Source organism: Mirounga leonina, unplaced genomic scaffold (assembly GCF_011800145.1).
Source record: "Mirounga leonina isolate KUSES-001 unplaced genomic scaffold, KU_Mleo_1.0 Mir_174, whole genome shotgun sequence".
NCBI classification, from domain to species: domain Eukaryota; kingdom Metazoa; phylum Chordata; class Mammalia; order Carnivora; family Phocidae; genus Mirounga; species Mirounga leonina.
The window spans coordinates 40,293,081-40,309,922 of record NW_023270451.1 but is presented as its reverse complement, the minus strand read 5'-3'; positions in this window follow the sequence as shown (position 1 = coordinate 40,309,922).

The following is a 16,842-nucleotide window of genomic DNA, read 5'->3' as shown; positions in this document are numbered from 1 at the left end:
TCAACATTCCTCTGGCTATTCGGGGTCTTTTCTGGTTCCATACAAATTTTAGGATTATTTGTTCATTTCTTTGAAAAAAGTGGATGGTATTTTGATGGGGATTGCATTGAATGTGAAGAACAATATTTGTTCTTCCAATCCATGAGCATGGAACGTTTTTCCATTTCTTTGTGTCTTCCTCAATTTCTTTCATGAATATTTTATAGTTTTCTGAGTACAGATGCTTTGCCTCTTTGGTTAGATTTATTCCTAGGTATCTTATGGTTTTGGGTGCAATTGTAAATGGGATCGACTTCTTAATTTCTCTTTCTTCTGTCTTGTTGTTGGTGTGTAGGAATGCCACTGATTTCTGTGCATTGATTTTATATCCTGCCACTTTACTGAATTCCTGGGTGAGTTCTAGCAGTTTTGGGGTGGAGTCTTTGGGGTTTTCCATATAAAGTATCATATCATCTGCAAAGAGTGAGAGTTTGACTTCTTCTTTGCCAATTTGGATGCCTTTTCTTTCTTTTTGTTGTCTGATTGCTGTGGCTAGGACTTCTAATACTATGTTGAATAGCAGTGGTGATAGTGGACATCGCTGCCATGTTCCTGACCTTAGGGGGAAAGCTCTCAGTTTTTCCCCATTGAGAATGATATTCACTGTAGGTTTTTCATAGATGGCTTTTATGATATTGAGGTATGTACCCTCTATGCCTATACTCTGAAGAGTTTTGATCAAGAAAGGATGCTGTACTTTGTCAAATGCTTTTTCTGCATCTATTGAGAGGATCATAGGATTCTTGTTCTTTCTTTTGTTAATGTATTGTATCACGTTGATTGATTTGCAGATGTTGAACCAACCTTGCAGCCCAGGGATAAATCCCACTTGGTCATGGTGAATAATCCTTTTAATGTACTGTTGGATCCTATTGGCTAGTATTTTGGTGAGAATTTTTGCATCCATGTTCATCAGGGATATTGGTCTGTAGTTCTCCTTTTTGATGGGGTCTTTGTGTGGTTTTGGGATCAAGGTAATGCTGGCCTCATAAAATGAGTTTGGAAGTTTTCCTTCCATTTCTATTTTTTGGAACAGTTTCAGAAGAATAGGTATTAATTCTTCTTTAAATGTTTGGTAGAATTCCCCTGGGAAGCCATCTGGCCCTGGGCTTTTCTTTTTTGGGAGATTTTTGATACTGCTTCAATTTCCTTAGTGGTTATAGGTCTGTTCAGGTTTTCTATTTCTTCCTGGTTCAGTTTTGGTAGTTGACACATCTCTAGGAATGCCTCCATTTCTTCCAGGTTATCTAATTTGCTGGCATAGAGTTGCTCATAATATGTTCCTATAATTGTTTGTATTTCTTTGGTGTTGGTTGTGATCTCTCCTCTTTCATTCATGATTTTGTTGATTTGGGTCATTTCTCTTTTCTTTTTGATAAGTCTGGCCAGGGGTTTATCAATCTTGTTAATTCTTTCAAAGAACCAGCTCCTAGTTTCGTTGATCTGTTCTACTGTTCTTTTGGTTTCTATTTCATTGATTTCTGCTCTGATCTTTATTATTTCTCTTCTCCTGCTGGGTTTAGGCTTTATTTGCTGTTCTTTCTCCAGCTCCTTTAGGTGAAGGGTTAGGTTGTGTACTTGAGACCTTTCTTGTTTCTTGAGAAAGGCTTGTATTGCTATATACTTTCCTCTTAGGACTGCCTTTGCTGCATCCCAAAGATTTTGAACAGTTGTGTTTTCATTTTCATTGGTTTCCATGAATTTCTTTAATTCTTCTTTAATTTCCTGATTGACCCATTCATTCTTTAGTAGGATGCTCTTTAGCCTCCATGTATTTGAGTTCTTTCCAACTTTCCTCTTTTGATTGAGTTCTAGTTTCAAAGCATTGTGGTCTGAAAATGGGCAGGGAATGATCTCAATCTTTTGGTACCGGTTGAGACCTGATTTATGACCTAGGATGTGATCGATTCTGGAGAATGTTCTATGGGCACTAGAGAAGAATGTGTATTCTGCTGCTTTGGGATGGAATGTTCTGAATATGTCTGTGAAGTCCATTTGGTCCAGTGTGTCATTTAAAGTCTCTATTTACTTGTTGATCTTTTGCTTAGACGATCTGTCCATTTCAGTGAGGGGGGTGTTAAAGTCCCCCACTATTATTGTATTGTTGTCAATGTGTTTCTTTGCTTTTGTTATTAATTGCCTTATATAATTGGCTGCTCCCATGTTAGGGGCATAGATATTTACAATTGTTAGATCTTCTTGTTGGATAGACCCTTTAAGTAGGATATAGTGCCCTTCCTCATCTCTTATTACAGTCCTTGGTTTAAAATCTAATTTGTCTGATATAAGGATTGCCACCCCAGCTTTCTTTTGGTGTCCATTAGCATGGTAAATGGTTTTCCACCCCCTCACTTTAAATCTGGGGGTGTCTTTGGGTCTAAAATGAGTCTCTTGCAGACAGCATATCGATGGATCTTGTTTTTTAATCCAATCTGATAGCCTATGTCATTTGATTGGGGCATTTAGCCCATTTACATTCAGGGTAACTATTGAAAGATAGGAATTAGTGCCATTGAATTGCCTGTAAGGTGACTGTTACTGTATATTGTCTGTGTTCCTTTCTGGTCTATGTTGCTTTTAGGCTCTCTCTTTCCTTAGAGGACCCCTTTCAAGATTTCTTGTAGGGCTGGTTTCGTGTTTGCAAATTCCTTTAGTTTTTGTTTGTCCTGGAAGCTTTTTATCTCTCCTTCTATTTTCAATGACAGCCTAGCTGGATATAGTATTCTTGGCTGCATATTTTTCTCATTTAGTGCTCTGAATATATCCTGCCAGTCCTTTCTGGCCTGCCAGGTCTCCGTGGATAGGTCTGTTGCCAATCTAATGTTTCTACCCTTGTAGGTTACATATCTCTTCTCCCAAGCTGCTTTCAGGATTTTCTCTTTGTCTCTGAGACTCGTAAGTTTTACTATTAGATGTCGGGGTGTTGACCTATTTTTATTGATTTTGAGAGGGGTTCTCTGTGCTTCCTGGATTTTGATGCCTGTTTCCTTCCCCAAATTAGGGAGGTTCTCTGCTATAATTTGCTCCATTATACCTTCTGCCCCTCTCTCTCTTTCTTCTTCTTCTGGGATCCCAATTATTCTGTTGTTTCGTCTTATGGTATCACTTATCTCTCGAATTCTACCCTTGTGATCCAGTAGTTGTTTATCTCTCTTTTTCTCAGCTTCTTTATTTTCCATCATTTGGTCTTCTATATCACTGATTCTCTCTTCTGCCTCATTTATCCTAGCAGTTAGTGCCCTATTTGATTGCACCTCATTAATAGCCTTTTTGATTTCTACTTGGTTAGATTTTAGTTCTTTTACTTCTCCAGAAAGGGTTTCTCTAATAACTTCCATGCTTTTTTCAAGCCCAGCTAGTATCTTTAAAGTGATGATTCTGAACTCTAGATCTGACATCGTACTAATGTCCATATTGAGTAGGTCCCTGGCAGTTGGTACTACCTCTTTTTCTTTTTGTTGAGGTGATTTTTTCCATCTTGTCATTTTGTCCAGAGGAGAATAGATTAATGAGAGAACAAAATGCTAACAGGGTAACAACGTTCCCAGAAAATATACTCTAAAAAAATCAGAAAAGACCTGAAGCAGTGGGAAAAGAAAGGGAAAGAGAGAAAAAAGAAAAAGAAAAAAAAAAAAGGAAAAGAAAAAGATAAAAATAAAAACAAACAAAAACAGAACAAAACAAAACAAAAAAACAGAATGTGATCAAATATGATCAGGCTGGTATATAGATCAGTGCCACACACTAGATTTTGGGTGTATTTCGTCTGTTAGAAGAAAGTGCCTCCCAAAATTTTAAAGAAAGAAAAACTTATATATGTACAAAAATAAGGGTTGATATGATGAAGGGATGGAATATGACTGTAAAGATGGAAATTATAAAAAATTTTATAAAAGAAATTGATAAGAAGTTATTTGAAAAAAGAAAGAAGAGGATTTAAAAAAAAAAGGGGAGAGAATGTGATCAGGCAGGGGAGTAGGAAAAAACCATACAATAGAGCTTTAGGGTATATTTTGATCTGTTAGAAGAAACTATCTCAAAATTTTAAAGAGAGAACAACTTATATATATATGCCAAAAATACGGGTAACTACTATGAAGGAATAGAATATGACTCTAAAAATGAAAAATAAAAATGTTTTTTTAAAAAAAGGGATTGATAAGATGTTGGTTGAAAAGGGGAAAAAGAAGGGCGCCTGGGTGGCTCAGTTGGTTAAGCAACTGCCTTCGGCTCAAGTCATGATCCCGGAGTCCTGGGATCGAGTCCCACATCGGGCTCCCAGCTCAACGGGGAGCCTACTTCTCCCTCTGACCCTCTCCCCTCTCATGCTGTTTCTCTGTCTCTCTTTCTCTCAAATAAATAAAATCTTTTTAAAAAATTAAAAAAAATTAAAAAAGGGAAAAAGAAAAATTAAAAAAAAAAGACAGTAAAAAAAAAAATAACTTTGAAAGACTAAAGAATCATGGTAAAAAAGCCATGAATTCTATGTGCATTATTCCCCTAGTGCTGGACTATTGTTGTTCTCATTGATCGGTAAACTTGGTCTTGGCTGGCTGTTCTTGCTGATCTTCTGGGGGAGGGGCCTGTTGCTGGGGTTTCCAAAAGTCTTTGCCGGAGGCAGAATTGCCCTGCCCTTGCCGGTCTGGGCTAAGTAATCTGCTCGGGTTTGCTCTCCCGGGCTTTTGTTCCCTGCAAGCTTTCCGTACAGCTTTGGAGGCAGAGAGTGAAAATGGCGGCCTCCCAATCTCTGCCTCAGAGGAGCCGAGAACTCGGGCCCCACTCCTTAGTGAGCCCCCAGAGAAAAGCTGTCAGTCACTCCTGGCTCCCCGGTCTCCAGCCGCACTCCGTGCTCACCCGGCCTGTGACCAAGCATTTCTATCTCTGGCACCCGACCCCGGGTGGAGTCTCCAAACCCACAGATCCCTGCAGTACGCTCCCGCGCCTCTCCTCCCAGGGCAGGAAGGGGAGTCTCCCCGGATCTGCCGCTTGTTGGGTCCCTGCTGGAGGAGCAGTGGCCCGACTGTGCCGCAGATCACAGTTTATGGCAACCCCGAGCTGAGAGCCCGCGCCTGGGCTCTGTCTCTGCAGCTGGCTTCCCCACTCCGATACCTGGGAGCTCTGCCGCACTCAGGCACCCCTGGACTTTCTGTGACCCCGAGGGTCCTGAGACCACACTGTTCCACGAGGGTTCCACCCCCCGCTTAGCCACCGGAGTGACGTCCCTCAGTGGAGCAGACTTCTACAAGTTCCGATTCTGTGCTCCGCGGCTCTATCACTTGCCAGAAGCAGTGGACGGAGACCCCCTCCCCTGCCATCTATCCTCCCGAATATCGCCTCGGATTCACTTCTCCGCACGTCCTACCTTCCAGAAAGTGGTTGCTTTTCTGTTCAGAGAGTTGTTGCTCTTCTTTTCTTCGATCTCCTGTTGAGTTCCTAGGTGTTCAGATTGGTTTGATCCCTATCCAGCTGAATTCCTGGGACCAGAGGAAATCGGGTCTCCTACTCCTCCGCCATCTTGCTCCCAATGTTCCAGACTCATTCTTTTTGATAACATATACTTACCTGTTTAAAAAACACTTTTTTGTTATGGAACATTTCAAACATGTGAAAAGGTAGAGAGAAGAGTATAACGACCTTCAGAATATCTGTTTCTCAGCTTCTACAGTTACCTACTTATAACTTGTCATCATATTTCTCCTACATCTCTACCCTCAGTACCTCCTCTGGATTATTCTCAGGCAAATCCTACACAGCCTACAGTTTCATCTGTGAATATTTCAGAATATGTCTCTAAAAAGAATAAGAACTGTTTTTAAAGGTAAAGATGCAATACTGCTTTCACACCAAAAAAATTAACAATAATTCCTCACTATCATCAATAAACCAGTTACTTTCACATTTCCCCAGCCAACTATTTTTTAAAAATTTTAAACAGTTGATTTGTTTACATTGGTTCCAGATAAAGTCCATACATTATGATTGGTGCAAGCCATCTGTTGCCCCTCTCTTTTCCTTGAAATTTTTTCTAGGAAGCTGTTTTTAAATTATCATTAGAATTCTGAGGAGTTTTGTGAACTTAAGATTTTGTTAATTGTGTCCTTGTGGTTCATTGAACATTGTCTTTAGTCTCCTGAACTTCTTATAAGTTAGTAGTTGGATTTAGATGCTTAATCAGATTTAGAATCAATTTTTTTTTCCCATTAAAACTAATTTGTAGGTGGTGTGTTTTTCCATTTGGCAGTACTTGATGTCTGCTTGTCTATTATTATTATTATTATTGAGTAGACTCATCAATTCATTCAAAGTTGTAAAATGAAGATATTCTAATTGTTTTTCTTTCTTCATTATTAACTAATATAGTTCCATCCAAAGTATGTCCTTTCATCCATTATTTAGTTTTCCTGAGATACAGTTCTCACAGAAAAGGAAGGATAAATGCTCAATTATTTTCCTTTGCTTACAGTTTTCTAAGCAACAAGTTGGCTCCCTAGGATCCTCCAAAGGTGGCCAATGAGATTTTTCTTTTTTTTTTTTTTTAAAGATTTTATTTATTTATTCATGAGAGACAGAGAGAGAGAGAGGCAGAGGGAGAAGCAGGCTCCCAAGGAGCAGGGAGCCTGATGTGGGACTTGATCCCAGGACCCTGGGATCATGACCTGAGCCGAAGGCAGATGCTTAACCATCTGAGCCACCCAGGCGCCCGAAATTTTTCTTCTTTTAGTATAATTTTGAACTCACTGACTTAAAACATACTTGATGTGTTTGAATTCACTGCACTTATCTTCATTATTGAAGTTGGGCCTTGCTACTTTTTGCCATGACCTGAAAGTCATCGATAGATTCTGAATTGTCTGTTATGACAAGATATTCCTGGCTCATTGTGTACTTTTCAGTTCCAGGCCTGGAGTCAACTGCTCCTACAAAGAACTTGGGTTCCTTTATTAGGAAATGGTATTTAGAGACCACAGTCTGGTTATTGCCATTGGATTGGTTTTCAGTGGAAAGAACTGGCAAATAGGCTTTCCATTTTAAAGATAAAATCTATTTTCAGTTCATATTGATACTTGCAATTCAATTTCAGGTCTAGAGTGTTTTTACTTAATTTCATGAATCTTATATCTGTATGTCCTTTTACTTTTTTTTTTTTTTTAAGGTTTTTATTTATGTATTTGTCAGAGGGAGAGTGAGCACAAGCAGGGGGAGAGGGAGAGGCAGAGGGAGAAGCAAGCTCCTCGCTGAACAGGGAGCCCGATGCAGGGCTCGATCCCAGGACCCCAGGATTATGACCTGAGCCGAAGGCAGACACTTAACGACTGAGCCACCCTCGTGTCCCTGTATGTCCTTTTACTTAATGCCAAAAATAATTAGTTTTCAATGATATCAGTATAATTTCCCTACCTTTTCTTTTATTCCATAATATATACACAACAGTCTTAGAAAAGGAACATCAGCACTATCACCAATAATAAAAATACTAAGAACAATTTAAGATTTTTTTTTTCCAGCAGTTATTTTTGTCATTAAGGTATATTCCGCTAGAGATGTGTACAATAGAGTTACCAGGTTTAAAACTGCTTGGAAAATTTCTTCTTCATGTGCTTAGGCCACCAATTAGATAACAGTTAAATTCTATTGTTACGTTTGACTTTTATTTTTGGGTATTCTAAAAAACTTGTTTCATAATCATGTAAAATACTTAACATGGTCCAAAAACCAAGTCAAAGCAAGATATATTTTTAAGAGTTTAGCTTTTATTCCCACTTGTTCCACTAGAGTGCCTTATAGGTATTTATTTTAATCCATTCTTTATTTTAAATCTAATATTTATTTTACTGATTGAATATATCCCATTTGTACCAAAAATATATACAATTAAAAAATCCCCAAATATAAAATATCTGCTATTTATATCATTAGTAATCAGATTACCAAGTTTTAGGAGACGATTCTGATGGTAGACGTATACCGAAGGAGAGACACTCAATATGGCTATGAACGGATGAGAGAGTGAAGAACAGTATGAGGTGAGGTTGGTGGAATAAAATGAGAGGAAGTTGGCTTAGATCTGACTTAGATTTCGCAGGAACACTGGGCTGGTGTGTTGAGAAGAGGCTGGAGGGGAAAGGGTGCGTGTAAGGAGACCAGTTGTGATGTCAATGAGCTAGTGAGAGAAGATGGTGGCTTGCACTAGGGTGGTAGTAAGAGAGGGGAGAAGTGGTGGGATTCTGGACATATTTTGAATATGGATCCTTTGGGGAGTGAATTCAATTCACGGTAAGAAGGACCCAGGGCTATTTCTAGGTAGAGAGGAGGAAGAACAGGGAAAACAAAATGAGCAATTTCATGAAAACCTCTCTAAGACACTGTAACAGAAGCAGCCCTGATTTGTGACCCCTACAACCATGTGACACTGACAGGGGTCCCCATGGGACACAGTCTCTGGTGCATCTGCCTGGAGAGGGCAGAGCCTGGTGGGAGATGTGGTGTAGAGAGGCAGGCCAGAACAGAGTGAAAGGAAAAACACGTGTGAGTGCTTTAGACCACACCAGAGACTCCAAATGGTAGCTGGTGTGGAGGGACATACCTTGTAGTCTGTCAAGGGAGGCATGAGAGTCAGTGAAATTCGGATCATTACCACTGATGGGACCCCACTTGAGTCTACAGACTGGTGATGGTGAAAGAATGATGGGTGCAGATCGAGTCTACTTGGATGGAAGGAATGACATTGGTTCTTCTCCCACAACCATCATAAGAAGCGAGGCCTGTCAGTACTGAATCAGATTGCCACTGAGTAGATTCATAACTGGTTAAAAGATTGGCTCAGTGGATGGATCGGGTCAGTCTTCTGGAGCATGTCATATCTGCATGGCAAAGATGCCATGACGAGAGACCCAGGAAAGTGACAAGCCATCAACAGTGAGCATAGCTACTTGCAACCACAGGTGGTCTGCCACCCCTTCTCCATGAGTTGGCACATGGTTGCTGCTGTGTTCATGTGAAGGTGGGCGTGAAGACAGCAGCACCTACTCCCTTTCCATTCTCCCACATCCTAGAATGCTGGTGCACAGAGGTTTTTCAAAGTGTTCTGACCCTTAAAGTAGAGATTAATAGTAATGCTTAACCCAAGTGGACATCTCAAAAATTCTCATCCACCTGTGCTTGAATTATTCAGTGAAACATGTATTGAATGTTTATTAGATGCCAGACACTAGGCTAGGCTCTGAGAACATTGAAATAAATAAAACATGCCCCTGTCCTTTTGGAGTTAAGAGTTCAGTGACAGGGGAGCCTGGGTGGCTCAGTTGGTTAAGCGACTGCCTTCGGCTCAGGTCATGATCCCGGAGTCCCTGGATCGAGTCCCGCATCGGGCTCCCTGCTCAGCGGGGAGTCTGCTTCTCCCTCTGCCCCTCCCCCCTCTCATGCTCTCTCTATCTCATTCTCTCTCTCAAATAAATAAATAAAATCTTGAAAAAAAAAAGAGTTCAGTGACAGGAGGCTGGCACAGAACATAATTATTTCTGTACAATGTGGTACATCTATGGAAAGTCGTGTATAAGCTGCTTTGGCAGGTATGGAGGCAGGACCTCAACCCAGCGCAGGGTTGAGGAAAAGCTCCCTAAAGTAGGTGAGGCCCTGACTGTGCTGGGGGCTGACGGGGCTGGGAGCGGGTCAGTGGAGGGATGGCGACATAGAAACGGGTCTCCCAGGGAAGAGCAGGACAAGCACAATAATGATGTGTGAGCAGTCCTCAGAGGGCAAGGCAGGAAGTGGCTGATGCCTAGGCTGGATACTCAGCAGAGGCCCTGCCTAGAATGCCTTAAATGTCATCCTAATGAGCTTGGACTTACTCTGGGGCTGCTAATAAGCCACTTAAAGGCTTTCAGGGCAGGGATATTAGGAATGAAGAGCACATAGTAGATATGAGATATATCTGTTTGGTATCGTTTTGTGACCAGGAACAAGACAGATATTTTCCTTATGTAAAATTCAAACATTACTAAAATCCATAATGTGGAAAAGTGAAATTTCACCCCCAAATCATTGATGGTGTGGTTATAACTCCTTCAATTTGTTTAATTCTAAAAATGACTTGTGATTATTGTTGGTGGGGAGGTGAAAATCAGATAACACCATGATACTTTTTGCAACTAGCTTTTTTCATTTTCAGTGTATTTTGGACACATTTGCATTTCCCCATAGATCTACCTTATTATTACTATTTTTTAGATCTACCTTAAAGAAGCAGTATATAGGGGCGCCTGGGCGGCTCAGTCATTAAGCATCTGCCTTCAGCTCAGGTCATGATCCCAGGGTCCTAGGATCGAGCCCCACATCGGGCTCCCTGCTCAGCAGGAAGCCTGCTTCTCCCTCTCCCATTCCCCCTGCTTGGGTTCCCTCTCTTGCTGTCTCTGTCTCTGTGTCAAATAAATAAATAAAATCTTCAAAAAAAAAAGCAATATATAATCTACTGCATGAATGAAACATTTTTTAAACTATTTATTGATGAATACTTGGATTCTTCCCAACTTTTCTTCCTTTTTAAAATTTTTTACTAAATCAAAGTAATCCATATATTTAGTTTAAGAAGAGAAATAACACTATGGGTTTCTGATGAAAAACAGGAATTTCCTGTCCCATCCATCCTCAGTCCCCTCTCTTCTCAGGCAACTCTTACCAACTCTTTTGGTTGTTTTCTTTAAGTACTGTTTCTTGATTTTTCGATTTTAAATGTTATTTATTCACATTCTAAAATGGAAAATAAGAAATAAGCTCTCTTAGACTCTGCCACGGACACATACACAAAACACTTTCCTTTATCTCTTCTTTCCAGTGTAGTTATATTCATATTTTCAATGAAATCAGTATTCAGTGTTGGCAATATTATGATTATGAAATTATTTTTCAGAGTTCAGCCTCTGGGTTTCCTTTTATACGTGCGCGCGCACACACACACACACACACACACACACCCTCTTTTTTCTGTGAAGCAGTCAATTATTCTACCCCAAACCTTTGCCAAACTGCTATAACATCTCCCCGTGTGTCCCAACACATCATGTGTTCTAGCAGTTTCACGTTCTTCTTGGAGGCATCCTTCCAGGGGTCCTCCATCATTCCTGCTTCCCCCTTGGATGGGTTCTTCCCTGGGCTGCTGAGCAGCCATTGCCTGCAACTTCTCATCTCCATCATCTTGGGAATTCCCTTTTCTCCCTCCTGCCTTGGGGCCACTATGTCCTAATTACCATATCTTCCTTTACTTGGTTTACTTTCTTGTTTTCGTGCAGTGCATCCTCCAGTAGATTCCTGAGAAATATCTTAAGGCATTTCATGAAATATTTAGGAGGCGGAATTCACAAACTTGATGGTCGGCTGGATGTAGAGTGATAAGAGAGAGGAAGGAATAAGAAATGATCCTCAAGCTCTTGTCTGAAGTGTCTAAATGGCTGAGTGCAAAAGAATGGGGCTGGGTTTGAGAGTGGAGTGAAGACACTGAACGCGGTGAGTTTCCTGAGATGTTGGGCGCAGCAGCTAGCAGATATCTATGTGAATTTCAGGAAAGAGGTCAGAGATAGAGATCCTGAATTTGTACTTGTCCATCTGGATGTGGTTGTTAAACAATGAGAGTAGATGAGATGGGTTGGGAAAAAGATGGAGAGCAAGGGTAAGATTGAGACAAGTGTAAAGGCCAGTTACACATGAACGTTTAAAGAGTAAGCCAGGCAAAGAGGGACGCCTGGGTGGCTCAGTCGGTTAAGCGGCTGCCTTCGGCCCAGGTCATGATCCCAGGGTCCTGGGATCGAGTCCCACATCAGGCTCCTTGCTCAGCAGGGAACCTGCTTCTCCCTCTCTCTCCCTCTGCTTGTGCTCTCTCTGTCAAATAAATAAAATCTTTAAAAAAAAAAAAAAAAGTAAGCCAGGCAAAGAGCCCATGATGAAGGCTGAGAAGAAACCATCCATCAGAGCAGTAGGAAAACCAGGAGGAACCAGAGCCAATGGGCAGTAGAGACAGATTATAGGAATGCACCAAGTACAACAGAGAATTGGAAGGAGGAGGGGGTCTGTTAAGATAATGGTAAAATGGCAAAAAGATAAAAATAAAAATGTGTACTGCAACATTATTTATAATAGCAACAGCTGAAAACAAGCTGTACCATTCATCCTCTAGGGAACATGTTATATAAATAATGATACACATAGTCACTGGAAGATTATGCCCCTATCAAAAATTACACAGATTTATGCTCACTGACATTTATACTTATTGTTCAGGAAAAGCAATGCAAGTCACTGAAAAACGAGTATTCTATGTTCCAATTTATGTAAATCTCTATACACATAGCCATCTGCTTATGCATGTAGGCATAGACTAGAGAGATGTTTGGGAGAATGTTCACCAAAATGTTAATGGTGATTATCTCTGGAAGAGGAGAACGGGGTAAGTTTTATTTTCTTCTTTGCATTTAAAGTATTGCTTAAATTTGTTACAATAATTATGTAATAAAAAAATAAAACTGCATATGTAGGAACAGAGAGAATGTAGGGAATCTTTGTACTTTCTGCTCAATTTTGCTGGGAACCTAAAACTGCTTTAAAAAATAAAGTCTAATGAAAATTTGTAAGCAATAAAGCTGTTATTAGAAGATAAAATGTTAATGATGTTAAATACTGCAGAGAGACTGAGTAGTTCAATACTATGAAGTAGGAACAGAAGGTACGTTAGAACGAGCTGAGGAGTGAATGGAGCTTGAAGATAATGAGATGCCAAAGATCTTTCTAGAAGCTTGAATGAGATGCAAGGGTGAGAGATAGCGTGATAGGTAGACTTAAACAATAACTCCTTTCTTCCTCTACCTTCCCCGCTCCCCTCCTTTAATTCATTCTGAACACTGTTGCCAGGTAAATTCCCCAGAAACCACATTATCTTGTCACTCCTATCCCAGACTTCAGTGGCTCCGACCCGATGAAGCTGAAATGGTCTGCTTGCCTTTCAGAGGCCTCCATAACCTGAATTTAATCACCATCCCCATATTAACCCAGCTTTTCACTCAAACCAATTAAAAAAAAAATCTTAAATGTATACTTACTGACCATGTATTATAGGCCAGGCACTCTTAAAATCACTCTTTAAAATTGTATATCATTTACCGGACAAAGTCATTATGGTCCCTGCCCTCATTGTAGTTATAAGCCACTGAGGACGTCAGACTTCTATATGGCCAATGGTAGCGCAGAGTAATATGGCTGTAACTGATTAATGTGCAGCTCTGTAGCCCACATAGCAAGGGGCCACTGATGCCCATATTGGCATCTGCTGTTGCTTCTGTGGTCCACCTCATCCCTTCTTAATCCTTCTTAAATGCCTAGATCCTCCTAATCTTTCATATCATAGATCAAGTCTAATCTTGACACCTTTCTTCTTATGATTTGCATGACACTGTATTATGATTCCTTTATCTTTTTGATCATACGATATCTCCTATTCTTAGCTAACCGTGTGTGTGGATGAACAACTTCTTCACAGTGACTGTGAGCTTTGAAAGCTGTCACGGTATCTAGCACAGGGTTAAACACGTAGCAAATGTGCAGTATGGAACTTATCAGGAAGCTGCTCACCCAAGATCCTTAATATTTAGAGACAAAATAAAATTAACGTTGAAGGTGGTTTATCTGAAAGCATCCTAATGTAACCTATAGGTAACAACAATTCTGAAGGGCAGAAGGGGAGGGGGTAACAGGATGGGGGTGGTTGCTAGCGCTTCAGAAGGATAGACTTCAAAATGATGAAGAGAAATAGAGAAAAAAAATTGGTTGTAGTCAGAACCCAATCAAGATGGCATACACAATAAATAAACCCAAACTCAATTATTATGCATGACAGAGAATAAAAGCTCAATTATTATTCAAGACTGTAAAAGCACAAGTATGGTCTAAGTATGAGGTGGCATTATGAGCCCATGGTTAAAGAGATAATTGCAATAATGACTATGTAAACAGAAATAGGACCTTGCCAAGGCTAGGAAGGCATCTTTATACTGTCCTTACAAGGGTACCACATCTAAATTTTATCTTAATATTTAAAAAGGAATGTGTAAGCATCACGGAGCCCTGTCTCCCAAATTTTATTCCACTGCACATTAGATCAGCAGGATGTTAATAATGGGTGTTCCATTTTTAACATGGTCTAATGAAACTGGAAAATGTTGTTATAGAAGACCCTGAAATCTTTTGATTAAAATGATGTGAAGGACCTATGAATAGAGTTGAAAAGAGAAAAGATTCCTTTTTTTTTTTTTTTTTCAGGAGTAAAATAAAACTGAGGAGAGAACAAGTGGCTCTAAGTAGAAGGAGGGTTATTATAAGCTGGGTACATCACAGCTGCTTTATCTCCATAAAGTCACAAATTGACATAGTGCAGCTAGAGAGAGTTGGGTCAGCAATGGACCGCATAGTGAGGGTGTAAGAGGAAAATATTACATTATTATTGCGAGAGAATCTATCATCTTCAACTTTGGACACATGATAGGAAAGGCCAAAAACCATTTAAGGATGATTTATATATCTTGCTGCCTGAAGCTGGCAGGGAGGTGACCCTCTGAATTTCTTTTTCACTCCAGAATTCCATGAATCTAGCACTGTGAACCCTAGAATGAGGGGTATTACTGTAAGATCCGGTTTTAGCTCCTCTTCTGCCACCAACCTACTGAGCCATCTATAAGATGATGATTATGATTTCTCATACTATCGTACAGGAATTTCCTCAAGATTAATTACACAATGCTTGTAAGGAGCTTTCAGCTCCAGGGAGAAACACAATGAAAATACTTATGGTAATAAGTCGAACCATAAGAAATTGCTGGTATTTGACTATTGATGGTCTATAAAAATGGCAATTTCGTGTGATTTAACTCAATAAAATTTATCATTCATCAAGCCTCCTGTGTGGCAGGCATGGGCTGGGTCTGGGGATATAAAGATGATTGAGACATTGTCCCTGCCCTGAGGGAGCTCTCAGACCAGTGAGGGAAATGGACACTTGAATAAAACACTGCAATGCAGGGGGACGGGTGCCACAGTGGGAGTATTACAAGACGCTGGGGACAAAAGAGAGAGAGCCAGTGATTCTGTTGGGCCAGGAGGGGAAGCCCAGAAAGAGGCAAGGAGAAGGTGGCTTTGTTGAGGACGTGACATTAATTTAGACTGGATCTTGAAGGCTGAGGAATTCACCAAGTGGAAAGGACCACTCTAGGCTGAGGAAATAGCTGTATTTAAGGGACAAGAGCAGTTTGGGAGGCAGAAAGAGAACTGAAGAAGGTGAGTTACCAAAGTCAAGGGAGAAAAAGGCTTCAAAAAAGTGAAATAAGTTCAATGAGATAAAAACTGAACACTATCCCTCAGATCTAGAAAGTGGTCATTGGTTATCTTAGCAAAAGCAGTGCCAATGGACAGAAGTCACATGTCTATTGATCAAACCTCAAATGGGAGGTAAGGATTCTTTGGAAGCAAATCTACTTTTAAAGAAGATTCATTGGAAAGGAAAGAAGAGCATTCCAATAACTAGAAGGGGCTACAGAATTGGTTATGGCTGTTGGTTATTGGTATTGGTTTTGTTGTTTTGGAAAGAGTGGAGAGGCTTGAGCAGGTATGAAGTTTAGGGCAAGAAACGAGGGGGAAAGGAGGGACAAGATTGAGATCACGGAGAGGGAAGGACGCAGTGGTTTCAAACATCCAGGAAGGTTCCTTCTTCCTTCGGTCTGGAGGGGAGTTGGCGAGCATGGATGCAGATATGGATAAATTGGATGGTAAGACTGGACTAGGGGGTGGGAAGGAACATCTTTGACTTCTTGTTCTCTGGCCAGTGGAAGCAAAAGTTATCAGTGGAGAATAGATGGGTTGGGCTGCGTTGGAATAGGGGAGCTTGACTGCAGCACTGGGGATGTGAGGTGGCTGTGGAGAGGCGAAAGGGCAAGGAAAACTTGTAAGAGCACTGATTGCCCCGCAGAGAATGAAAACCATAAACTGTGGTGACTATGATTCACATTTGTGTTATTTTTTTCCAAGCAGTGTTTGGCAGCACAGATGCAGGAGATTGGGAGGAAAAGAGGGCTCCTGAGAGGGGGTGGAAGGGTGGTGAGGAGGGAAGGTCACTGAGAAGGAGTGGTTGACTAGATGAACCATCATGATGACTCAGGGTACACAGGACAGGAAGTAGAACCTGTGGATAACTGCTGGGCTTGGGACAATGGGTGGATTTGGGAGACCTAATGGAGGTCTTAGGAGGTCTCAGCAGGCAGGGACAGTGAGAAGAAAGAAAGAGAGGGAGTTAACTACATAAAGGGATTTGGCTGAGGAGTGGCTGGTCAGAGTTCAATGTCTGTGGTGGAATACTGTGAAGTCATAACAAGAGTCCTGGATGGCTACAAGAGTGGGGTGCTCAAGGAGGGCACAGATGAAGGTGGATGGAGCTGAGTAGATTAAGAGACATTCAGGCAGGAGTAGAGATGAGTATTTCCCCAAGATACTTCCTTGCTCAGGATAGTGGGAGAGAGAAGGTAGAGATTATAGATCAGGTTCCAAATTGTTATTTAGGAAAACACACTCTTTAAGTTTAGTCCCTCTTTGAGAATACTCTTCAGCCAATTGGTTTTGTGTGCCACAATCTCCTCCTGTAATATTCACTTCCTTTTCGTTCCTTGTAACAGGATTAGAAATGACCTCTCTTCAGTGCTAAGTGGGGCTATGGCTTGCTTCCTTCTCTTTCCCAGCCTCCTTCCCCCTCATTTGCTACCCTCTGAGGCTGGTGGG